This window comes from Dasypus novemcinctus, chromosome 28, assembly GCF_030445035.2.
Source record: "Dasypus novemcinctus isolate mDasNov1 chromosome 28, mDasNov1.1.hap2, whole genome shotgun sequence".
Lineage (NCBI taxonomy): Eukaryota > Metazoa > Chordata > Mammalia > Cingulata > Dasypodidae > Dasypus > Dasypus novemcinctus.
Window position 1 is genome coordinate 27,567,117 of NC_080700.1, and position 27,193 is coordinate 27,594,309.

General features: G+C 41.9%; 1 long non-coding RNA gene across 2 annotated transcripts in view; it reads right to left on the minus strand.

Moving 5' to 3' along the window:
• LOC131276368 (uncharacterized) overlaps positions 1–27,193 on the minus strand; it is a 146,394-nt gene that overhangs the window by 7,354 nt on the left and 111,847 nt on the right. Inside the window, exons 3-6 of one of the 2 annotated variants that reach the window (XR_011647712.1) lie at positions 8,666–8,749; positions 8,421–8,579; positions 6,574–6,680; positions 526–586 (exon numbers count right to left, since the gene is read on the minus strand). This is a non-coding gene — a long non-coding RNA (uncharacterized lncRNA). The remainder of the gene's footprint in view (positions 1–525; positions 587–6,573; positions 6,681–8,420; positions 8,580–8,665; positions 8,750–27,193) is intronic. The other variant, XR_011647711.1, reaches the window with a different exon arrangement.

Consider the following 27,193-nt stretch of genomic DNA (forward strand, 5'->3'; position numbering starts at 1 on the left):
CTTCTGCACATCACCATGTCAGGATCCAGATTTGATATCCATTTGAATACCAATAGAATGATCTTTCTTCTTAATTCTAAAAGGTTAGTCACTTTCACTGTTAGCTTTCTTTTATCTGCAAGACTTTTTGTTTGTTTGTTTGTTTTAAATAAGTCCAATCAAATTTATTTACCAAACAGCAGTAAAGGGTAAGTCCATTAAAGATACAAAAAATATCCACAACAATAATTCATAGTAACCCCCATCTGGGGGTAAGACCCAAATGTCCGTCAAGGGTAAAATGGATACACAACATATAGTATCTTCATACTATGCGATACAGCATGGTATTAAAAATGAACAAAGGCTAAAGACAACAGTATGTAAAACATAGCTGCAAGAGTTTTCATTCCAAAGTCTAATGAAACCATCCAGGAAAGAGTACCATGTATTCCAGCTCTCTTCCATCCCCTGCCCCCACTTGTGCCTCTCCCAAATCTAAGGACAGAGCTTTATTTGTGTTGCTTCTAGACCCAAAGAACTCACCAGGTCCCTGGCACTCCACTCTCCTCTCCCCTCCGCGCCCCAGTCCATTCTCTGGAGCAGTCTGCCCCGGGTAGCACCAAACAGAGAAAAGCAAACACAGAAGAAAGCTGTCAGGCTCAGCACTCCTTGAATACACAGGGAAGGTTGTTATAAGGCTCGACATATTTTATCCTGCTGGAAGCCTTCGGCCAGTGTACATCTTTAAGGAAACGATGATGCAAGACTTTCCAGAGCTCATGAAATGTGCACTTAGGGGTGCATGAATTCTATGGATTTTGTATGGCAGATACTGAAATTCACTCATTACTATAACCAAGAAACCAGTTCTTTCTTTCAGTCCTACAGAGTATTAAGAAAAAAAAAAGATGCTGGTATAAAGTTGATCTAAACCTAGAAAGTTTAGGGGAGAAGGAGTACCCAAAGCTGAAAGGAATGTCTCCTGGAATGGGGTCAGGATTTGAACTTGGGGGGCCCGGCTGGCTTTGTAAGACCCGCTTCTCTGAGCCTGTTTTCTGATCTGCACTATGTGATAAGAGACACCATTGGCGAGCAGATGTGGCTTAAAAGATTGAGGTCCCACATCCCACATGGGAGGCTCTGGTTCCGTTCCCAGTGCCTCCTGAAAAAAAAAAACAAAAAAAACAAAAAAACGCACAACAAGCAAAAACAAACGAAAATACAAACTCAGGGAAGCAGGCTTGGTGGTTGAAGTCCTGGGTTCAATCCTCGCCGCACCCCCAACCCCCATAACTGGAAAAAAACTCTGTTGCTTGTCACCATAAGGATAAAATGAAACCCATGGTGCCTAGAAAGTGGTAGAAACTCAACTCTGCTTCTTTCTTAATTCTAAGAATGGTTAGTTCCATACTCTCCTCTGGTTCTCTCACTGTCTCTGGGGCGGCAGAACACAGAGTAATTATCGTTCTGTTTGGTGTTTTTTTTAAAGATTTATTTTATTTATTTCTCCCCACTGCCCTCCCTGGTCATCTGCTCTCTGTCCGTTCGCTGTGTGTTTTTCTGCGTCTGCTTGCATCACCAGGCGGCACTAGGAAACTGTGTCTCTATTTTTGTTGCATCATCTTGCTGAGTCAGCTCTCCGTATGTGCAGCACCACTCCTGGGCAGGTTGCACTTTTTTCGCAGGGGGCGGCTCTCCTTTATGGGGTGCACTCCTTGTGCGTGGGGCTCCCCTATGCAGGGGACACCCCTGGGTGACATGGCACTCCTTGCGTGCTGCAGCACTGCGCGTGGGCCAGCTCACCACAAGGGTCAGGAGGTCCTGGGGATTGAACCCAGGACCTCCCATGTGTTAGGTGGGTGCGCTATCAGTTGAGCCATGTCTGCTTCCCATGTTTGGTGTATTTTCGGAAAGAACAGATTCCAGAGACAAAAAATGAACTGCCTGGTGTTGCACAACCACCCAGGAGCCCAGTCCGGTCATCCTGATCCTTCACTGTTTCTTCTCGTTGTGAGGCCAGAACATTTGAACAAAGGAGTTCCAGGAACGCCTGCACCTCCTCCGGTGTGTGAGCTGGGCTGGGAGTCAACGCAGCTGAGAGCAAAGCACTTGGAGGGACTCTGAGCAGAAGGCAGCCTGGCCGCCTGTGGCACTGACTACCTGTCAAGCTGGGCTGTGACAGGTGCCCAAAGGCCAAGCCATTTGCCGCTGTGCTTACAGTATAGCCAGCTCCCAGGTAGAAACTGGCTTTTGTCAGTGCCCGGGAACCAGTTGCTTGGACCAAGAGCTTTTCTTGGAAGAGTCTCGGGACCTTTAGAAGGAGGCACACCTGTATTACCTGCCCTGGAGGCACCTGGAGACCTGAAACAGCTACAGAATGGATTTCAAGTCTGAGCCGCTGGCTCATCAGTGCAGGCAGAAGTTGGCCAGCGAGGAAATCCACTCTAGAAAGTATCCGGGAGGCTGTAACGTTTGGCCTCCAGGCAGTGGAAAAGCCAAGGAGGTGTTTCCGGAAGAGAGTATGGAGCAGATCCTGGCTTAGAAGAGGGAAATTACCCATCTCATTTCATCGGCGTTCGGGATTGGGAAAAAGAAGCAGGCAAATATTTTAGCCAGAATGGTAGACAAACTGGGGTTTGATGTGTGTGGATGCCTTCCAAAAAGTCATTTTAATGCCACCAGGGTTTTGTCTTTTTTTTAAGCTTTGTTTATTTTCCCTTGGAAGCACCGGGGATTGAACCCAAGTCCTCGTAGCTGGGAAGCAGGTGCTCAACCACTGAGCCACACCCACTCTGCACCGAGAGTGGTTATGCATGGTGGCAGAAGATGGTCTTGGGTAGAGCAGTTAGAGGAGCTCTCTTCCTGCCAGCTGCCTCTGCATATACAGAAGCTTCTCAGCTCGGTCCCAGGAGCTCCTCACCAACACAGGGTCCCCAGAGCTGCCAGTGTTCTTGGGGTCCCTCCAGAATGGGTGCCACCTGCTTTGACGGGCACCTTTGACTCAGACGCTTATTGCAGATATACAGAGCCGACGCTGCCCCTCTCCACGTGGCCCAGAAACCGAATGAAGCCCACGGCATACCCCACCCCCTTTGAGGCTCTGCTCCATGTACAAAATCAGCCAGCTCCAATGAACTTGACTCTGAGTTCGACTGCAAACGTCAAGGTTGCATTTTTAAGAATCCCAGAGCTTTAGGTCTGTCTATAGGCAATACAAGAGAATGTGATGCAAATGAAAGGAAAGGCAAAGCAAACTGAGGATTTTTGAAAACGTGCTCATTCATACCTTTAAAGTGTTGACGTTTTTATTAGACACAAAAGTGAACAGGAGCAGAGAGCTGGTGTAGCGCAGTTGTTGAGCACCAGCCTCCCACATACAAGGTCCTGGGTTCAATCCCTGACCCCGTACTTGGGGGGAAAAAAAAAAAAAGGTGAAAAGGAGCTAGAGACAAAAAGACACATATTGTATGATCACATTTCCCTGAAGCACCTAAAGTTAGCAAATTTCATAGAAACAGAAAGTAAATTAGAAGTTATCAGGGGCCAGGGGTGAGGGGAACAGGGAATTATTATGGGATGGGGGCAGAGCTTCTGTTTGAGGTGAAGAAAAAGGTGGGATAATGGATATTGGTGATGGTAGGACACTATTGGAGATGTAAATAATACCGCTGAATTGTGCACTTGACAGTGGCTACAATGGGAAAGTTTGCATGTATATACATGACTACAATAAAAAGTAGTTTTCAGAAAGTGAACAGGATGTCTCCTAGCATGTAAATCAAATACTATAAACAACTTCAAAGTAATTAAATGCCCTCCGAAAGGGACTTTCCCTAGGAGTCAAGTGTTTGGACAGAATTCTTGGTTTGGCCCCCTATGGTCCACCTGTCATTTTTTTTGCCTGTGGAATACATGTACTCCCGGACCAAAGGCATCGCTTTGACCCTCAGCGTTTCCACCCAACCCTGTTGTGTTTGCCATAATTGTCTAGACTGATGTAATCCAAATCAGAAAACTATTGGGAATACATGCAAGAACGTTCTGATGGAGGAACATCTAGCACCCCAGGCTGTTGAGAGCTGCCAAGTGGTGGGATCCAGAGCTAATAGAGGGAGACTTCCAGAAGCAGGAGACACTTGGCATTTCCGCAGTCAGAGCCCGTTGTCCCTATATATTGCCCCTTCCCCGACTATTCGAACTGATTAAAGGAGCCTGGAAAATGACTGACGGCTTTAAATTGCCGCAACAAAGGCTTGGTTTCTCTTTTCAATCAAAACAACACAACTGCTTGATTCAAATGCTGATAGCTGGGGGAGCCTGAATTGGTCACTAAATGAGTGAGAGAATTTTCCCTGCAAATAAGCACGGTGACTGGTAGCAGGAATCCACAGGACTCTTAAAGTTGGATATGCCGTTAATCCTGCTGCAGGGACAAGATCGCAGTGTAGATCCAGCGTGTTGAATCAGAGCAGAAGGCTTGAAATCTGAACGAGGCTACAACTAGGGGGCGGGAAATGGCTTCTTTAGGGTCGATGGCCCTTCTCCTATTTACATATTCCAGGAAGATATTTTAACAGATCTGGCCCAAACTCTTGAATCATTGTTGAAGGAAAAAAGCCCTACTTTTAGAGTGAGCTCTCTACTATCTTCTTTTAAGGTATAGTTTAACTTCAAAAAATAAAATAACAGACAAAAAAGCAGCTTAACAAATTCTAGAAGCATGACCCAAAAAAAAAATTCTGTCCAAGCACATTTACCTTATTGAATCTCAAAACGAACTGCTTCTCCTGTGTTCCAAAAGATAAATAAATGGTTAAATGACATGCCCAGGATATCCTTGTTAATGAAGGATCAGGTGCTGTGGGTGTGAGCCTTGTTGACAAGCCCTGCTGCTCTTTGCTTCCCACTATTTTGCTTGCACACCACAGGACAATCTCCCTGACTCTCCCAGCTCAGGAGAGCTGAAAGAAAGCAGGATTTAGGATCAGGTGGCTCAAGTCCAAGTCCTAGGTCTACCACGGACAGTGGCGTGACCTTGGGTCCGGTGCTAGGCTCTGGGCACCTGCTTAATATTACAGGAATAGAGAAACACACACACCCCCATCTTCATACACTTGTAAGACAAGTGCACACGGTATATCCCAGGGTCTAAAACCTCGGGATGATGAGTCAACCGACTAGAGACCAGCTAAGCTGCTACTAACCTGACTCAATCTAGACTAACCAGCTCAGCGCTTCTGAGCCTGAAATGCCTTCTCTGTCAAATGGATATGGTAACTGTGCCCATCTTGCAAGGTTTTCCTGAACATTAAGTGGTATATACTAAGTAGAAGGCACTAAGCATAGAGCCTGGTAAAGCACTCAATGAAAATCTTTTCTAAAATAGGCTCAAGTTAGATGATGCATAGGAAAAGAATTCTCTAAACAGGGATATACCAGAAATGCTGGGAGCTTCCATTCCATCTCTGTTTGAGTATGTTCTATTAGCTCTAAACTGAACTGGGAAATAAATTCTTCTGTGCTCTCGATTCACTATAGGTGTTGCTTTAGTTTTCAGGGTCAGGCTTGCTTGATCCTCCTTAAGAGTGTCTAGAGAGGGAAGCAGACTTGGCTCAACAGCTAGAGTGTCCGCCTACCACATGGGAGGCCCACAGTTCAAACCCCGGGCCTCCTGACCTGTGTGGTAAGCTGGCCCACACGCAGTGCTGATGCATGCAAGGAGGGCTGTGCCACGCAGGGGTGTCCCCCACGTAAGGGAGCCCGCTCACAAGGAGTGCGCCCCGTAAGGAGAGCAGCCCAGCACGAAAGAAAGTGCAGCCTGCCCAGGAGTGGCGCCGCACACATGGAGAGCTGATGCAGCAAGATGACGCAACAAAAAGAGACACACATTCCTGGTGCCGCTGACAAGAATACAAGGGGACACAGAAAAATACACAGTGAATGGACACAGAACAGACAACTGGGGGAGGGGGGAGGGGAGAGAAATAAATAAACATAAAACCTTAAGAAAAAAAAGAATGTCTAGACAGAACGTTGTACAGAAAGCTTCCCCAGGCCACAGAATTAGGGTAGATTAGGTAGAGATTTTGGAAACTTCTCCCCTCAGCCTCAATGCGTCTCTTTCTCCATTATTCTAGTACGTGTCTTTTTCATATGTATTTTTGGATGTGCCTGGGAAGCAGGTGCTTAACCACTGAGCTACATCCACTCCCCAGTGAGAGCTGGGTTTGTTTGTTTGTTTGTTTTTAGGAGCTACCAGAGATCAAACCTGGGACCTCATGCATGGGAAGCAGGTGCTCAACCACTTGAGCTATAATATCTGTTCCCCGTAAAATTTTTATAAGTAACACTAAAAATTTCCAGTGGTGGAGGAAGTGTCTTATCCTTCAGAAAGATAATTGACCCCTTTTCTCTCACCTCTTCCTTTTACTTCCTAAATTCCCTGACAACTTCAAAGGACTCATTAACTCAACTGGGAAATGGTTTAATACCATTTTGTAGACTGGCAATTCTTTCGTATAGCTATGTGAAAAGACTGTGAAAAGATATACTAAAAGTAGGCATTTATGTATGTTTTGGAAAGAAACTTACCTCCTGGAGAACTCCATGTTCGCGAGAGAGGTAGAATACATCTGATACAAGCGACTAAGGTATATTTTACTTTGGGAATCTTCATCTGGTTTACAAATGATCTTGTTCTGAAAGAAATATTTTATTCTGTTTTATTTTGGGGTTGTTGTTTTTTTTTCCATGTTCATGTCTTACCTCTGCAACCAGAATTTATGACTATCAAGAATGGCTACGTCTATTTCCTTGCATGTCTAATGTGACAATTGGTGTGTCCTGTGTTGGCTTGGATGATTGACTATACCACTCATCTCTCTAGCTTGCATTGTTTGACCTTTTGGTGAGTGCCAAGATGTCCTGGATATAACAGAGAGCATTTAGGCCTTTGTCTTCCTTCTAAATTAGTTGACAAGATAACATCAGGGCTAGGTCTTAAGATTAGCCAAAAATAGAAATTATTTTAGTATAACATCATTAAAGGCGACATCAAGTCCACGATTTTAGATAATTTTAAAGGTTCAAAAAGTGTGACATAAATCACACTCACTCAAAACGAAAACAAAACGAGGAGAAATTATTTCTTAAAAACTATGGAAATAGCTGAAAATCTCAGATAAAACCCAAATGAAGAATATTAGGTTAGAGAAAATTTCAAACAGATGAAAACAAACCAAAAAGATAACTAGGAAGACAGAGCCAGGAGAAGAGGGAAGGGCTAAGAATACTCTTTCACAGGAGAGAATTTTCAAACCCCTCAGGTCTTTGATAAGAAACTGTTAAAGCTAAATCACAACGCATTCTCCTTCAATGCTGGAAAGGAGGAAGGCTGGAGCAATGAATCATTCCTTAATTTCCTTTAAGCCAGACCTCAGTGGAAGCACTGAAAGCCATAGACAGGTTTATAAACTCAAATTTTACCCAACTTGCTTAAACATCAGGAACTAACTGAAGACCTTGACAAAAATGCAGATTCTCGGCCCTAGCACAGCCTTAAATCAGAGTCTTGGGGGAAAGGACCTGGGTTTGCACATTTCTAACAAGTGCCCCATTGATTACGATGATCCAGAAAATTGTGGGACTCATTCCACACCTGAACATGGCTCAGGAAGAGAAACTGAAAACGAGGAAAAAGGCTGGTGTAGATTGCCAAAAGCCACAAAACATATGGGGTACATATACCGCAATATTCTTGGCTTGAAGAATAAGCTTCAAATAGCTACTTTCAGATACAAGTTAAAGCTAGACTATATTATAGATGAAAGTCCTTACTAAGTGTGTGTATGTGTGTGTTTTCAGTTTAGTTAATCCACTTGGGATGGAGGCTGTAATCTAGACTCTTAAGTTTCTGAACATGTATATTCATAGAATTTTATCATCAGAAAATGTCCTTAGATAGTCTTGTCAAACTTTCCCATTTTCCAGATAAGAGATATGCCTGATGTACTATGTGAGTTTGTGTATCTGAGTTTTGTCTGTGTATATCCTGAGTATACATTTACACGTGTGTGTCTTTCACCCTTTTCTGAGTTTGGGAGAATTCTGGAGCCTACACCCATCACCTAGAGTCTGGTGAATAAATTAAACAGGGTCTAATTTTTGCTTTCTTAACCCATGATGAAAACTCCTTGGAGGACAATTTATTAAACTCCACTACTGAGTTTCAAGAATTTACCTGCATTCTACGAAGCTTGAACATTAACAAACCTACATCTTGACTTGCTTTTAGAAAATCAAGCCAAGTGATTTTGGCTTTGTGACTCACTCTTCAGATGGGTAAAGATAACTCGTGAGGTTAATAGGTTGGAACCTCATGGGAGGACAGCCCTTAAGTCTTCTTCTCAGCACCCCAGACCAGGCTTCGTTACTATTACCATGATAAAGAAAAGCATTTGTCTGTTTCCTTTCTTCCTCTCAGCTGCTGATTCTTCTGAATTTCTCTTTGAAACGCCAACACCTTCTCTCTCAGGCCGAAGGCAGCTCAAATCGACCTGGGTCTTCCAAAGACCAGGTGAAGGGGAGGGTTTGGGCTCCTGGGAAGGGGTGGAGGAGAAAGAAAAGAGACGAAGGCATGGGAAACAATCTAGCAGAAATTCTTACATAGATGGGCGCAGCTCACCTTCTTCTCTCCTTGGAGTGGTTTCTCTGCTCTCTCTCGCAATTCACACTTTGCCCTCCATTCCGTAAACCAAGAAAGATGGCCCTGGAAGAAAAAATGCCATGCATCTCTTTGCGATTAGCCCTCTACGCCACGGTTGACTTATCCTGCCAGATAAGTGGGGTTCCTCCAGTACTCTCCACCACTTACAAAGTGGAAAACCGACCTCCTTTGGTGCCAAGACACCACGGGGCAAGGACCCCTTGTGATGAGGGCTAAGATTGCAGATCAGGTGCCGTGTCGTACAATCCCTAAATTTCAGTGATAATTCTCATAGTGTGCCATACTTCCTTAGCTAGGCTTTCTGGTTCAGTCAGTTGACGCCAAAAGTGGTTTCTCTGTGCTGCATCTATATTACCTTTAGTCTTTTATTTTCTTGCTACGTGTCTAAAAATGTATCAAAATGCCAGAAATGGGGGAAGCAGATGTAGCTCAAGTGGTTGAGCGCCTGCTTCCCATGTATAAAGTACAGGGTTCAATCCCTGGTACCTCCCAAGAAAACAAACACGGCCACTAAGCACTTGAAATGTGACTGATCCCATGTGAGCTTGCTCTCTGTGTAAAAAAAAATATACACAGGATTTCCAAGGTATAGTACCAAAAAATATATATATATATAAAATACCTCATTAAATTAATAATTTTTTCATACTGAACATGTATTGAAATGGTAGCATTTTGGATATACTGGATTAAATAAAATATATTAAGGGGAGAGGATATAACTCAAGTGGTTGAGCGCCTGTTTCTCATGTATCAGGCCCTGGGTTCAATCCCCAGTACCTCCTAAAAAAACTGCTGGATAAATAACAGTTCTATTTCCTCCTTGTAAGTTTCTGGAACTTTGATGCTGGTTTTTTTTTTTTTAGATTAACTTTTTATTTATTTCTCTCCCCTTCCCCACCCACCCCTAGTTGTCTGCTCTCTGTGTCCATTTGCTGTGTGTTCACCTGTATTCTTTGTCAGAGGCACCCGGAATCTGTGTCTCATTTTGTTGTGTCAGCTCTCCATGTGTGCGGCGCCATTCCTGGGCAGGCTGTACTTTTCTCACGCTAGGCGGCTCTCCTTATGGGATGCACTCCTTGTGCGTGGGGCTCCCCTATGCAGGTGACACCCCTGCGTGGCACAGCACTCCTTGCGCGCATCAGCACTGAGCATGGGCCAGCTCCACACGGGTCAAGGAGGCCTGGGGTTTGAAACCTGGACCTCCCATGTGGTAGGCGGACGCTCTATCCATTGGGCCAAATCCGCTTCCCTGATGCTCGTATTACAAGCTTTAGGAATATGTTTTTAGCCTCCTTTCAGAATTTTTTTCTGTGTTTTTTTTCTTAAATCCCCACAGGAAAACCAAGACAAATTTCAGAGGCTCATTCAAATTCTCCTCACTACCACTTGTTCATGCCACACGCGGTGCAGTGTAGTGGGGCCAGTGTGTGCGTGTGGGAATTCAGAGTTTCTGGGTTGGAATCCCAGCTCTGGCTCTTCTTTTTATATGACTGCATAAGGTACTTAAGTCTCTGAGCTTCATTTTCCTTATCTACGTAATGGAATCTGACACTTAATCAAATTGTAAGGGTGAGAAATAAGACGTAAAAAAATTGGGATGGAGTGGAAATTTCGTACACGTAAGCTGATGAAGGATAAGTGGCCATTTCTGCCATTCGGCTCGCCATGGGATCGAGGCTTTTTCTAGAAGGCTGGCTGTGATTAAACCCCATCCTATCATCCCCACCAAAGGGCAGTGGTGCTGGAGGCTTCCTCCATCTGAGGCTGCCAGGACGGGCAACTCCGGCTCACCGAAACCCCACCTTAACATCATCTCCTCCACGAGCCACCCGAGAAAGCAGCTCAGTGAAATGTGGTGGAGCGCTCTCGGCAGAATATCATGCAGCAATGAAAAGTGTTAGATCAAAGGGAGACGCCGCACACGGGTGTGCCGAGAGAGAAAATAAGAACAAGAGGCAATGAGACACGCACCTGAACAACCTAAAAACTGTGCGGAGACACACACACACACAAATGCACAAAGAATGACTGACGTGCTGTGCAGGGACACACACACACATGCACACACTATAACTGACACACTGTGTGAGATATACACATGTCTGCTCACAGAAACAACACACTGCAGGGACACACACAAATGCACAGGGAACAACGGACATGCTGTGCAAGGACACAGCCACATGCACACACTATAACTGACACATTGTGTGGGATACACACATGCATGCACACAGAATCAGCACACCGTGCAGGGATACATACAGAGAACAAAATAGATGTTGAGGAGGGACACACACGTGCATGCAGAACAACCAGCACACTGTGCAGGGACACACACATCCACGCGCACATGCACAGAACAACCTAAAAGCAGTGCAAGGGCACACACACACAGAACAGGCAACAGCTGTCCAGTGACAAACACACACACATATGCATGCAGAACAACCTGCACACTGTCAGAAACACACACACAGCAGCCTACACATTGTGCAGAAACACACACCCACATGCATGCCCAACAACCTACAGGCTGTGCAGCGATACACACACACGCACAACAACCTGCACACTGTACGGGAACACGCCAAGCAGGATGCACATTAAACACGTTGGGAAGTTGCCAACAGGAGCAGAGTTTCGGGTGAGGTTAAAAGGGCATAGACGGGAAGCAAACTTGGCCCAGTGGTTAGGGCATCCGTCTACCACATGGAGGGTCCGCGGTTCAAACCCCGGACCTCCTTGACCCGTGTGGAGCTGGCCCATGCGCAGTGCTGGTGCGCGCAAGGAGTGCCCTGCCACGCAGGGTGTCCCCCACGTAGGGGAGCCCCACGTGCAAGGAGTGCGCCCCATAAGGAGAGCCACCCAGCACGAAAGAAAGTGCAGCCTGCCCAGGAATGGTGCCACATACACGGAGAGCTGACACGACAAGATGACGCAACAAAAAGAAACACAGATTCCAGTGCTGCTGACAACAACAGAAGCGGACAAAGAAGAACACACAGCAAATAGACACAGAGAACAGACAAGTGGGGAGGGGGGTTAGGGGAGAGAAATAAAAAGACTTATTTAAAAAAAAAAAAGGGCATAGACACAAAGCATAGAGGAAAGAATGGAGCCAGCCTAAAAGGCCCTCACTTCACCCTAATTTAATCTCTGGGTATCCTGTAGCCCTGTCACACATCTAATATTACAAAAGGAACTTTGTCCAAACATGAAGAGATTTCTGTGCTTTTCATCCAAAATAATTTGGGTTTATTTACTATTAATTAGACTATTATGGTACAGATAGGTTTGGAGTGAAAATGGGAAGTGAATTTCTTAATATGCATTTAGTGAAAGCACTAGTTTATTGACTTATTAAAGAAAAAGCACGCTGAACACTTTGCAATTCTTTTTATTTTTTTCAAGTCGATACTATCAGAAGTAAGAATAAAACTGAACTTCGAACAAATTTCAGAATTGAACTACCGTACCAAAGAAATACAACTTCAAATACACAAATGGGAAATCAATTTTAAGTTGTAAGTATGAGAAAAAAATAGTCAGGAGAACATAAAATTTAATTAAATTTTTCTAAATAATAAGGAGCACTCTAAAATGGAAACTAGAATGATTTCCAGGCTTTATAAACTAACAGAATTCTATATAGCACCAATGAGATTTGAAAGAATTTCATTAAGAATAATAAGTGTTGTTCATTTGCTTGAAAGCATCAGAGGGAAAACTGAAACGTCCAAATGTAGAAAAGAAAATACAGGCAATGAATAGATGACAACAGAACTCCAGAATGAAATCCTAAATATCATACCAACATATAGTTCCAGCCCGAAATTATTTACACGAAGGATCAAGGAGCCTATGAGGGAAAACATATAGAGCAAAACAAGACAAAACAAGAGAGCACACAAGAAGGAAGGCCATTCCAGAAGAGCCACCCAGGACTGCTCGCCAATCAGCAGGAATCCGGCTGTACGCCCCACCCCCACCAGTACTGGGGATCTGTAGGGAGAATGACCTACAAGAACTTCAAAATAGTCTTCCTGGCTACAGTGCTGAAACCAGCACAAAGCCAAAGACGTAGCCCACTCCTGCCCTCCTGGAGCAGATTACTGGTTGCCAGCCCAATACCAGGATCATTTTTCTCCCTTACTAAAAAACGTAGTATTGTTGGGGGTGCCATATGCCCAGATGAAGAAAAGTACATTTTCTAGTCTCCTTAGGGAGATTAGGTGATGTGGCATTTGAAGCAGGATGGACCCTAGAAAATTATGTTCATAGAGTTAATCCATTCCTGTGGGTATGAATCTTATTTTGTAGGGGATCTTTTGACTAGGTTACTTCAGTAAGGCATGGCTCAAGGTGGTCTTAATCCTCTTACTGGAGTCCTTTACAAATGGAATGAATACAGAGAGACAGACAGAGAAAGACCAGGAAGCCCCAGTAGCTGAAAGCTATGAAACCTGGAAGAAAAGGGAGAGCCCAGCAGATGCCGCCATGTGCCTGGCCATGTGACAGAGGGGCCCAGGATCACTGGCAGCTGGTCTTTGGGAAGAGAGCATCACCTGATGATGTCCTTGGACACTTTCATGGCCTCAGAACTTGCAAGTTAATAAATCCCCATTGTATAAAAAGTCAAACTATTTCTGGTATAGAGCATTTTGGGAGCCCAGCAAATGGAAAGAGAGAGCTATGTGACAAAGGTCAGCCAATGATATGCAAGTGAAAGTTTGGGGTCAGAATTCAAGAAAGCTTTTGCAAAAAAAGGCTGACTTGGCCAGCAGAGATCCATTTTGTACCCTGCTCTTCTGCTGCTTGAAATGTGGGAGATATGGATATTGCCCCAGAGGCTTCTCATAGATGAAAGAAGGAAGGCTCTGGAAATCAACACGACCAGCTGTCAATTGCAGATTGCCCCTATTAAGACTCTCAGCTATAGGAGGAAAGAAACACATCTCCTTCTTCTTTCCAGAGATCTTTTGAAGGGGGTTTTACTTACATGCAGCTGAATTTTGTTCTTGAATCATATATCACCGAAGGCACCGGTGTTGATATCAACTTTGGCAAATGCTCCTGTCTCAGGACCAAGGTTGCTGATTTACTGTGCCGTCGGTATTATGTTGAATATCACGGCAAAATACTCATCTTCGTTACAACCTTCTTCCATTAATCTACCTTACCCCAATCTCAGACTAAAGCTCATGGGAACCAGGCTATAGGACAATCTGACTGACGGGCACTGATCTGTACTTTACCCCTCAAACTAGCCCAAAGACCTGGAGCCTAATTGACACCCTATCTAATCCTGGGCTGCATATTCTTTTGCCAGAAGGCATCTTGGCCCAGTCCTCCCACCAAAACTGATGTAAACATGCTTTGGTTTTAGGTTGTGTCACGTTGAAACTCAAATAAGGCTTCTATGCTACATTTACATCTATAGAGCATTAAAACAACAATGACAAAAGCCAGGGTTTCTCAGTTTCTCGCTTTCTCGTCTGTGCCCTCTGAAAAACCAAGATGGCAGAGAGAAGAGCGCTTGCAGCCAGGGCGCCAAGCTTACATCAAGAACAGGGGAGCGGATGTAGCTCAAGTGGTCGAGCACCTCCTTCCCACGTCCAAGGTCCTGGGTCGATTCCCAGCACCTCCTAAAAACTCAATTCGGGCAACAGATGTAGCCCTGTGGTTGAGCACCAGCTTCCCACAGATGAGATTCTGGGTTCAATCCCCAGCCTTGGTATCTCAAAAAATTTTTTTTAAAAATTTTTTTTAAAGAGCAAAAGTTCTTGGAAGTCAAACTTTTTTCCCTAAAATCTCTTGCTAATTTTCCCTCATTCCTTAAGATCGCCTCCTTGGCTTTGACTTTGGACTAATGTATTTGTGTCTGTATCTCCAGGTGAAGAGCCCAGATGATGCGCCACAACGCTCAGGTCTGCTTTCCCAGGGTGTGTCCTTGGTGAGGAAAGCCGCAGCCTCTTCTCCAAGTCCTAATGTACAGTCCTGGACTTGATCGTCTCATCTACCCCAGGATGTAGGTATCATCATTCTCATTTTATAAAGGACTGATCAGAACAGAGGAGCAAGGTACATAAGATGATTACAGAGTGATATATTTTTTTAAGATTTATTTTTTATTTATTTCTCTCCCATTCCTCCCCGCTCAGTTGTCTGCTCTCTGTGTCCATTCGCTGTGTGTTCTTCTGTGTCCACTTGCATTCTTGTCAGCGGCACCAGGAATCTGTGTCTCTTTTTGTTGCGCCATCTTGCTGTGTCAGCTCTCCGTGTGTGCGGCGCCATTCCTGGGCAGGCTGCTCTTTCTTTCACGCTGGGCAGCTCTCCTTACGGGGTGCACTCCTTGTGTGCGGGGCTCCCCTTCGTGGGGGGCACCCCTGTGTGGCACGGCACTCCTTGCTCGCATCAGCACTGTGCATGGGCCAGCTCCACACAGGTCAAGGAGGCCCTGGTTTTGAACCCTGTTGTAAGTCTTTGAGTTCAATGAAAACAAGGATGTGAACTTATATAGCTGCAGAATAGCAGCTTAACATGCATGATCCTAATTGTTTCCAAACTAAAATCAATTTTTTAAACTTCTATTTTGAAATATTTTTACACCTACAGAAGAGTGATATGATAATACAAAACACCCTTCGCCCAGCTTCTGCCATACAAATTAAAAGCAATTTGAATAGTCATATTGGCTTAATCATTGTGAAGGTTAGTTTCATGGGTCAACTTGGCTGAGTTATGGTGTCCAGTTGTTTGGTCAAGCAAGCTCTGGCCTGGTGGTTACTGTGAGAATATTGTGTATATAGATCTAAATCCTTAGTCAGTTGATTGCATCTACAACTGATTGCATCTACAATCAACAAAAGAGATTGCCTTCAGCAATAAAAGAAGTCTCTGTATCCAATCAATTGAGGGACTTCAAGGAAATACTGATGACTTCAGCAGTCAGAAAGAAGAATTTCCATCTCTACTTCAGCTTCTTCTGGGAAGTTTATTATCACTTTCATCAGTTTCCAACTTGCAGCCTTTCCTTTGAAATTCAGACTTGCCCGTCCCCACAGTCACATAAGCCAATTCCTATAATAAGTCTCTTCATATTTATAGATAGATATAGATATAAATATAGATATAGATATAGATACAGATATAGATATAGATGATATAGATATCTTATAGGTTCTGTTTCTCTGGAAAACCCTGCCTAACACAAAGGCTATGCAATCTAAATATGGAATCTACCCCATCTTGCTAAGAACCAAAGTTTCCAGTCATCACTGAAAGCATAGAATATTAGTCAGCAAAAGGGTGCTGATGCAAAATACCAGAAATTGGTTGGTATTTATAAAGGGTATTTATTTGGGGTAGGAGCTTACAGATACCAGGCCATAAAGCATAAGTTACTTCCCTCACCAAAGTCTATTTCCACGTGTTGGAGCAAGATGGCTGCCCATGTCTGCCAGGGTTCAGGCTTCCCTCCCTTCCAGGGTCTTGCTTCTCTCTGGGTTCAGGGTTCCTCTCTTCCTAGGACTCCAGCTTAATTGGACTCCAGATATTGGATAAGGCTCCAATATCAAAACTCCAACACCAAAAACCCCCAACTCTGTCCTTTGCCATGCCTTTTATCTGTGAGTCCCCATCCACCAAAGGGCAGGGATGCAACGCCCTAATGACGTGGCCCAATCAAAGCCCTAATCATAACTCAGTCACGCCCAGGTACAGACCAGATCACAAACATAATCCAATATTCATTTTTGGAATTCATAACCATGTCAAACTGCTACACATGGTATTCTGAAAATTCTTGACTCTCTTACTTTCAGCTTCATGACTTTACTTCCCTCTGTTATAGTCTCTATAATACTCTCCATAGTCATCAATTTCAGGCCAATTGTGACATTGAGTTTTGTCACCTCTTGAGGCGATATCTGTTGTTCTCCTCTGGTGGCATCCCTGACTCCATTTCTTTTGTCATAGCACCAGCCCTCCAGGGAGACTGCCATCCTGCCATCCTGGTGCCTCCAGGTAAAGCCACTGGAGTGGAGGTGTAACAAACTGGCCACTCAGAGTGACTCAGGACCTTTAGGGAGGAGAAGGCCTCTCTTTCCCCTGGATCACCAGGCAAGTTTTCTGCTTCCTCATGGCCTGGTTGAAGCTGAATTGCAAGAGGAGAAAATGATGGCAAAGAAAAAAAATTGCACATCAGAGTTGGAAGGGGAAAGCAAGTCCTGAAAGCTGTGCCACTTCACTGAGGACTGCTGCATCTCACCCTTCCCACTGGAGCCCACACAAGCTCTGCGGAGTTTAGGCTGGTTTGAACTGGGCTCGTATGGCTTCATCCCAGAGTCCTATTAACTCCCCTTTGTTGGTCTTTTATTTTTTTGGAGATACCGGGATTGAACCCAGGACCTTGCATGTGGGAAGCAGGCACTCAACCACTGAGCTACATCTGCTCCCCATGAGAGCTGGGTTTTTTCATTTGTTTGGTTTTGTTTTTAGGAGGAACCAGGGATTGAACCCTGGACCTCGTACATGGGAAGCAGGAGCTTGACCACTTGAGCTACGTCTGCTCCCCTGTAGGTCGTAAAATTTTTACACACATACAAAGCCAGGAGTTATAAGCACTCAGGATATTATGTAGACCAGAACTGCTTTCATTTTTGCTAAAATGACTAAATCCTAGAGAGAAAAGTTTCCTTAAGGGAATCACTCTGGATGATAAACCATAGTCACTTACACCTTGTGCTAATATACCCTCCCCACGTGCTGGAGTATGTGATTTACAATTTGAAGATGGTGAAGATACTGATCTCTGTGAGGCCCAGTAATGAAATCACTTCCATCTTTGTGGGGAGAATTTCCCTTGGGAAAACTGGCACTGGAGAAAGTTTTCATTTCCTGGAGTTTTAGCGTTTTACTCTAGGTCTCTTCTTCAGTGTATGTGCCTCAGTTATAACCATCAACTTCAGCTCCTCGTTTTTATACTTCTCTTCCTTTCTTCTTCCTATTTTTCCTCTTCTCTTTTAATCAGTAATTTACACAGTGAAGGTAAGCCCATGTGAGCCCAGGAAAGCACTCAGGAATAGACATTTCTTACCAACATTATCTGCTTTGCTATCCTGGTTGACCCAAAGACTGTGAAAACAGAATTTTTTGCTCAGGTATCAACCACTTCCTACTGACATCCGAAACTGTTAGGGAGTTTGCATGCTATGGTCTTGTGGAACTTTTGGACTTATGATGAAGAGTTTTCATATTTTCCTGTTTGACTTGCTTGACCTGCAATTTTAAGTTTTGTAATAATTCTTTTTCAAACCCTAAGTCTGAGTATGTGCTTCAAGCAATCATTTTCAGTTAAGGAATCCTTTAAGAAATCCTATTCTCTTCCAAGAGTCACACTTTTCTGAACGATCTTGAGATACTTTTTTTTCTTGTTTCCATCTGGAATTGTTATTATCCGAGTGTTTATAAACATTCTTGAACGCTTCTTCTAGGTACTAGATTCGAGGGCACGTAAGATCTTCTCCTTCATGACATGTTTTCATTTTCTCAATCCATTTTGGAATCTGGACTTCTCTGAAGTGGTCTCACCAATCACCTCCATTTCCAGAAACTTATTCTTATTTTCAAGCGTGTTATACAATTAGCAGCTTTAATCAGGATACTGTCTAATTGGCCACACCTATGGACAAGAAGCTAGTTGGTTTTCTTCCAATATACAAGTACAGAAAACTTATTCACCCCACATCTGTTTTATTAAACTATTTATTTGTAACTCACACCAGCTGGTCAATTGCCCCATGATGCTCATGCTTTTCCCCACAAGTTCTGTCTATCTTACACAAGATCACTGGCTCTTCCAAGAAAATCGGTAGAATGTCACACTTTGTTATCCTGTTGCCTACACTTGGAAACACACTGATGGTAGTTGGGGCTAATATTGTAATTTCAGTTTCAATCATTCTTCCCTTAGTAATAGTATACACTGAAGGAAAAATAGAAATTACCCTATTTTTATCTTGGAATATATTATATGCCCAGGTAACGATTTAGGTTGGATTTTTTTTATCCTTTGAACTGAGATTTTTATCTCTGTATTTTGGAAAAAACTTTCAAGCATGTCAGTCGTGAGACTAGTACAATGACATCCCATGTACCTTCAGCTAGATGTAGCAATTGTTAGCATTCTCTCACATTTGCTTTGTCTGTCTCCCTTTCTCTCTTTATGTATAAGATAGATATCGATCTAATTATATAATTTCACCATTTGAGAGTAAGTTGCAGACATAATGACTTTTACCCCTAAACATTTTGACATATATCTCTTAAAATAAAAAAGGTCACTTCTAACACTGCTGATTTATAAATGTGATTGTGGCTGACAGTAGAATTCTGTGGACATAATATTTCATTTGAAAGGAAGCTAGAGAACAATGTAGGGCTGTTTAACAAAATTATTTTGGTGGTGGATGAAGACTGTGGTTAAGAGTATAAGGATGAAGGGAAGTGGATTTGGCTCAACTGATAGGGCGTCCACCTACCACATGGAAGGTCCAGGGTTCAAACCCAGGGCCTCCTTGACCCGTGTGGAGCTGGCCCACACACAGTGCTGATGAGCGCAAGGAGTGCCCTGCCCAGGGGGTCCCCCACTTAGGGGACCTCCACATGCAAAGAGTGCACCCCTCAAGGAGAACCGCCCTGTGCAATAAAAGTGCAGCCTGCCCAGGAGTGGCACCGCACACACAGAGAGCTGATACAACAAGATGATGCAACAAAAAGAGACACAGATTCCGGATGCCGCTGACAAGGATACAAGCAAACACAGAGGAACACACAGTGAATGGACACAGAGAGCAGACACTGAGGGGGGGGAGAAATTTTAAAAATAATAATAATAAATAAATAAATAGTATAAGGATGTTCTTCCTTTACAAAGTGTTAAGTATATGGTGATACATGGGAAAACTATAACTAATGTAATTTATGAATTACAGTTAACAGTAATATTGTAATAGTTTTGCAGCAATGGTAAAGAAGATGTTATATCAATCCTAAGCGACAACCATAGCGGAGTATAAGAGGATATGGGAGTTTTCCTTTTGGAATAATAAAAATGTTCTAATATTGACTGAGGTGATGACAGCATGACTGTGATGAAAATGAGAGCCACTGAGTGTATACTTTGAATGGACTATACAAAGCATGGGACTTTTTTTTTTTTTTAAGATTTTATTTATTTATTTAATTCCCCCCCTCCCCCAGTTGTCTGTTCTCTGTGTCCATTTGCTGCGTCTTTTTCTTTGTCCGCTTCTGTTGTTGTCAGCGGCACGGGAAGTGTGGGCAGCGCTATTCCTGGGCAGGCTGCACTTTCTTTTGCACTGGGTGGCTCTCCTTACGGGGTGCACTCCTTGTGTGTGGGGCTCCCCTACGCAGGGGACACCCCTGCGTGGCACGGCACTCCTTGCGCGCATCAGCACTGCGCATGGGCCAGCTCCACACGGGTCAAGGAGGCCCGGGGTTTGAACCGTGGACCTCCGCATGGGACTTTATAACACAGGTAATCCTGTGGTGGAAGATGGACTGTGGTTAACAGGACAAATATGAAAATATTCTCTCATGAATTATATATAGTAAAAATACAGGTGTTACTAATCAGGTGGGTTGGGGGCAAAATACACCAAATGTAAGATAATGTCTACAGCTGGTAGTAAGGTTTTGATTATGCTCCTTTATAATTTGTAACAACTGTTTCACAACAATTCAAGGTGTTGGGGGTAGGGTAACATATGGGTGCCCTGTATGATGGTATGCGTGTTTGTTTTATATACACTTATTGTTTATGGATGTGCATGTATGAATGATAAGCTTCAATTTTTAAAAAGTTTTCAAAAAAAAGGCCAGTTCTAATGTAACCTCAGTAAAATTACCCAACTCAGGAAATTTACTATGCCTATAAAACTATACCTACTTTAAAATCTAGATTCACATTTCACCAAATGCCCCAATACACTAGAAATATTTTAGGGATACCTTGGGGGGCAGTCAACTGAGGTTAGCATGGCCCCTGCACAAGGATGCTGTGCAAATTCATGGAACATTCCCTATGTATTTCAGAAAGGAAAGGAAACGATGGGTTGTGTGAAAATAGAAGTAAATATAATAGACTGTTCTTAAGAGGTTTTAGAATCATATTTGATGGTTGAAGCAAAAATTATATTACCATTGGATGTATTGCTCAGTGTAGACAGAGAAAATATGAGACAATTATATTTAAAAAGTGGAAAGGGTAAAGGGGCATAAATGGAACTAAATTTTCAATACTTCAGTCAAAGTAGTAAAACATCAATCTAAGAGACTCTGATAAGCTACATATGTATATTGAAATACCTAGAGCAACCACTAAGAGAACTATACAAAGCAATATAATCAGAAACATTATTTAAAAGATGAAAATGGAATTCTAAAAAATGTCCAAGTAATCTACAGGAAGGCAAGGAAAGAGAAAGAAAAGAACAAGAAGCAGAGAGAACAAACAGAAAGTGAACGATAAAATGCTAGATTTAAACCAGAATAATCAATAATTATTTTAAATATAAATGATCTGAATCCACCAATTAAAAGACAGAGATTGACAGAGAGGATAGAAAAACATGATCCAACTAGCAAGCTGTCTACACGGAGCTCACTGCAAACGAAAGTACATAAGTAGGTTAAAAGTAGAAGGATAGAGAAATATATCATGCAAACATAAACCAACAAAAGCAAGAGTAGTCATATTAATATCAAAGTAGACTTCAGAGCAAAGAAAATTGCTGGGAACAAAGACGGTCATTACATAACAATTAAAGGATCAAACCACCAAAAAGATATGTTCATCCTGGATGTACAGCCACCAAAACAGAGCTTCAAAATACAGGTAGCAAAAACTGAAAGTACTGAAAGGAGAAACAGACAAATATCCAGTTCTATTTGGGGACTTCAAAACTCCACTTTCAGCAATTGGTAGAACTACCAGAAAGAAAACAAGCAAGGATATAGAAGAACTGAAAAACTCCATCAACCAACTGGACAAAATTGAAGAATATTCTATACAAGAGCATCAGAACACGTGGTTTGTTTTGTTTTTTTTCCCAAGCATCCATGGAATAGCCATATCCTGGGTTACAAACAATCTTTTTTTTTTTTTTTTTAAGATTTATTTCTTTCTCTCCCCTCCCCCCCCAACCCCAGTTGTCTGTTCTCTGTGTCTATTTGCTGCGTGTTCTTCTTTGTCCGCTTCTGTAGTTGTCAGTGGCACAGGAATCTGTGTCTCTTTTTGTTGCATCATCTTGTGTCAACTCTCCGTGTGTGCGGCGCCATTCCTGGGCAGGTTGCACTTTCTTTCACGCTGGCCCTCCTTATGGGGTGCACTCCTTACGCGTAGGGCTCCCCCATGCAGGGACACCCCTGCGTGGCAGGGCACTCCTTGTGCGCATCAGCACTGCGCATGGGCCAGCTGCATATGGGTCAGGAGGCCCAGGGTTTGAACTACAGACCTCCAATGTGGTAGACGGACGCCCTAACCACTGGGCCAAGTCTGCTTCCCTATAAACAATCTTAAACAATCTAAAGAATTGACATCATACAGAGTGGGTTCTCTGACCATAATGAAAATATTGGTCATATTCCATAGTGGAAATATCACAACAGAAAAGATCAATAAAACAAAAATCTGTTTCTTCAAAAATATTAACAAAATTGTGACCCTCCAGCAAGAGAGGCAAAAATAAAAAGATAGGAAATATAAATCACTAATATCAGGAATGAAATAAAGGACATCACTTCTGATCCTGCAGTCATTAAAAGGAATAATTAAAGAAATAATACAAACTCTTTACACACATAAATGTGGCAACCACAAAACCACAAAAGCTCAATCAAGATTAAAAAGACAACCTGAATTGTCTTATAAATTACAGAAATCAAATTTTAACCACAAATCTCCCCAAAAAGAAATCTCCCGACCCAAAGATTTCACTAGAGAATTTTGCCAACATTTAAAGAAGAATTCCCACAAAATTTTATATAATCTCTTTCAGAAAACAGAAGAGTAAGGAACATTTCCCAAATCATTTTATGAAGCCCATATCAAAACTAGACAAACACACCCCACCCCCCAAAAGAAAATGACAGGCCAATATCACTGATGAACACAGACGCAAAAATTCTCAACAAAATATCAGCAAATTGCATCCAGCAATGTATAAAAAAGAATAATACAACATGACCAAGTTGGACTTCTTGCACATATACAAAGTTGCTTCACTATTCAAAAATTGATCAATGTAATCCATTATATCAAATGACATCAAAAAAGGCTTCGACAAAATTCAATATACCTATTCATGTTAAAAATTTTTCAGCAAAGTAGAAACAGAAAGGAACTACTTCAATCTCATAATCATTGTCTGCAAAAAACTACAACTAACATCATACTTAATGGTAAAAGACTGAAAGCTTTCCCTCTAAGACTAGAAATAAGGCAAGAATGTCCACTCACACGCCTCTCATTCAGCATGGAACTCGAAGTTCTGTACTACAGAGCAATAAGGCAAGAAAAAGAAATAAAAGGTTTACAAATTGGAGAAGAAATCGAACTGTCTCTATGCATGGATGACATGATTGTCTCTGTAGAAAATCTCAAGCAAACTCCAAAAAGCTTCTAGAATAAATAAGTGAGATCAGTAAGATTATAGAATACAATATCAATACACACACACACATCAAATTGCATTTCTTTATTTAAAAAAAAAGATGAAGTTGGGGAGCACATACAGCTCATACATGCTTCACATGTACGAGCCCCTGAGTTCAATCCCTAGTACCTCTTAAAAACAAAACAAAAAAGAGCAAGTGGAAATAGAAATAGAAAAACATACTGCTATTTACAATTGCTCCAAAGAAAATGAAACACATATAAATCTAACAAAACATGTATAGACTCTGTATGATGAAAATTACAAAATGCTGTGAAAGTAGTCAGAAAAGATGTAAACAGCTGGAGAGACTTACCTTGTCCATGGATTGAAAGACTCAATATAGTAAAAATATAAATTCTCCCCAAATTGACCCATAGGTTAAACACAATCACTATCAAAATCCCAGCGTGATTTTTTTTTTGTATACACAGACAAGCTTATTGTAAAATTTATATGGAAAGGGGAAAGCCCTAGAAGAGTCAAATCAATTTTTTGAAAATAATTAAGTGGGAAGACTCACTCTTCCCAATATTAAGGCTTACTAAATACAGCTACAGAAATCAAGAGAGTGTGGAGCTGGCAATGGGAGAGACACTTAGGTCAATGGAACAGAATAGAGAACCTAAAAACAGATCTACACAAGTGTGTCCAACTTACTTTTGATAGTCGCGCAAAAGTAAGCCAAGAGAGGAGGGGTCAACTTTTCAACAAACAGAGCTGGAACAAATGAATGACCACACGTCAAAATCTGAACTTCAACCTAAACCTCACGCCTTATAGAACAATTAAATCAAGATGAATTGTGAATGCAAATGTTCAACATAAACACAAAAATCCTTGAGAAAAAATAGGAAGTCTTTGGGATGTAAACGAGGCAAAGAGTTTTTAGACTTCACGCCCAAAGCACGGGCCATGAAATGAAAATTTGGTAAATCGGACCTCATCAAATGTAAGACTTTCGCCCTGTGAAAATATCCTGTTATGCAGATGAAAAGACAAGACACAGACTGGGAGAAAATATTTATTTGCACATCACATATCCAACAAGGGTCTTCATCTATGTTACGTAAGGATCTCTAAAAATTCAATATTCAAAAACAAATAATCCAATTGGAAATGGACAAGAGACATGGACAGCCATTTTTCCGAGGACTTGCAGATGGCTAGGGAGCACTGATGTTCAACATCATTAATTTCAAAAACCCTATTGACAATCTCAATGAACCTTGAAGGGAATTATAAGAGGAAGAAGTCGATCTCAGAAGGTTACATACTGTATAATTCCATCATTATGTCACTCTAAAATAAGATTATAGAGATAGAGAATAGATTAGTGGTTTCTAGGTCTTAGGGATGGCTACAAAAGGACCACGAGGAAGCCTCGTGACAATGGTACAATTCTATTTCTTGAGTGTGGTAGTAGTTCTGTGAAGAAACATGACAAAATTGCATAGAACTATGTATATACACAGAGAAAAAAGTGCATGCGTAACTGGTAAAATCTAAATAAGCTCTGAGGCCTTTTCCAGTGTGAATTTCTTGGTTTTGTTACCATAGTACAGTTAGGCAAGATGTTAACAGGGGCAAAAGGTGATTAGGGTCTCCTCACACATTTCCTTGCAACTTCCTGTGAGTCTGTCATTATTTCCAAATAAAATTTAAAACAAAACAACTTCAACCATAATTTACAAACAAAAAGCTATGTGATTGCGTTGGCCCTTCCTGTCAATGTAAACCATAATCCAACAGGCATTGAATTATTCATTCCCTAGCAGGGGAGCAAGCTGGTCTTAAGCTGCTCTCCCCACATAAAACATTTTCCCCAACTCTTTTCCATCTCTGCAAAATTCAAGTTTCCTTTAGGTTCACATAAGACCTGTCTCTTCCATGAAGTCCAGAAGCTCCAACGCTTCTGAGCTTTGCCTTCTCGGAATTCCAATAATGCCCAGGCTTCATATAACACGGATAGGTCATATGCTTCTTGAATTGTTCTTTAGTAACTGTATGCATAATTGTCTTCTTAACCAAAGTCTAAACTCTTGACTCATGTTTATGATTTCACAGATACTTTTTGAGCATATTCTATCTATCAAGTACTGTAGGAGATGCTAGTCAGTCCTGAAAGTCTTTGATATTTTCCGTTCTTCTCCTGTATTGCAAACTCACCTCCAAAACACACGCATGCGCTTGTACCCATATGATAATACCAGCACAGTTCTAGGCTCACCATAATTGGTAAACAGACATAGAAAAAGGGAACAGGCTTAGTGGGAAAATTACAGGCTTTCAGTTTGGAACAACTGAATTTAAATTTTTATTCTGCCCTTTGTTAGCTGGGTCATACAAACACATTTTAATCTGCAAATAGGGAATTCAAGAAGGAGAAGAATCAACTGTCATAACATTTATTCTTCCACACTTACAAACCAGGGTATTTTAATGACCATATCTGAAAACCCATAATTTGTTTCATTATCATGACTTATGCATTTCCTCTTTTTACTAAAGAGAATCTGGCCAAAGAAAGGTAAATAAAAGAGAACCTCAATGACTTAGTCCACCCAGCTGTTATCATCCTATATATGCCATGTAACTGGCCAATACCTGGTAAGGTTAATTTTATTGTCCGTGCTTTAGATATGAATAAACTGAGGCTCAGGAATTTTAAATAATTTCATCAAGGTAAAACAGTCAGTGGCAGAGCTGGAATTCAAAATCACCCATAAACGACTCTAATCCTTGCTCTTTGATCCGTTCCTCAAAGGAAAATGCTTAAGGTTTCAGCAGGAAGGGCTTGCCCTAAGCAAACTTGTGAATTAGGCCAGTGATCTCCACTTCTTTTTGACCTCACATCCTATTAGAAAAAATAGTTTGAATACGTATGCCTTTATCTCTAATCCCTCATTTCTAAATTGCACTAGACTGTGACGTTATAAGCATAAAATTAGAAAAAGAGGGTGAACTGAAAATGACACGATATTTTCTTTATTTTCTTAGCACAAAACTGCTTGCTCTTACTAAACGTACTAATACTAATCTCATAGTAAAATATTAATTGTGACATTGCAGTGAAATCAATATTATTCAGCATGCCCCTGTGTTTTTTCAAAACTGTGGCTTAAAACTTTATAAAACAGGGAAGTGGATGTGGCTCAAGTGATTGAGCGCCTGCTTCCCACATGGGAGGTCCCCGGTGCCGCCTAAAAACAGAAACAAACAAGCCAACCAACAAAAAGACAACTCAGGGGACCCAGTGTGGTTCCGTGGTTGAGAGCCTGCTTCCCACATACGAAGTCCTGGGCTCATTCCCAGGCCCTAGTAGTATTAAAAAAAAAAAAAAATTAAATTAACTTTATAAAACAGAGATTCTAAGGTCTGATTCTAAAACAGACTTCATTTCAACACTTGGCGTTGATGGCTAAGTCAGAGCTAAGAGATATACTCACCCAACTAGAAACCATAATCCCTGATCATTTTTTTATTTCACCTACCGAGTAAGCAAGGGTTAGAGTAATTTTGTAATTAATTTCCATCTTCCTAAATGTCAATAAGTTCTTCTTGCAATAAGTTCTTCTTGCAGAAGGTGTTGTATTGCTATAATTTTTAAAAATTTGTTCAAAACTTACTGGAATTCTTTATTCAAGATATGTCATCAGGCTGAAATTGTTTCAAATGTGCATAGGGGAGAGATTTTAAAGAGGTGTGTATTGTTTTCAGTCACAGACTCACATAGAGAAACATT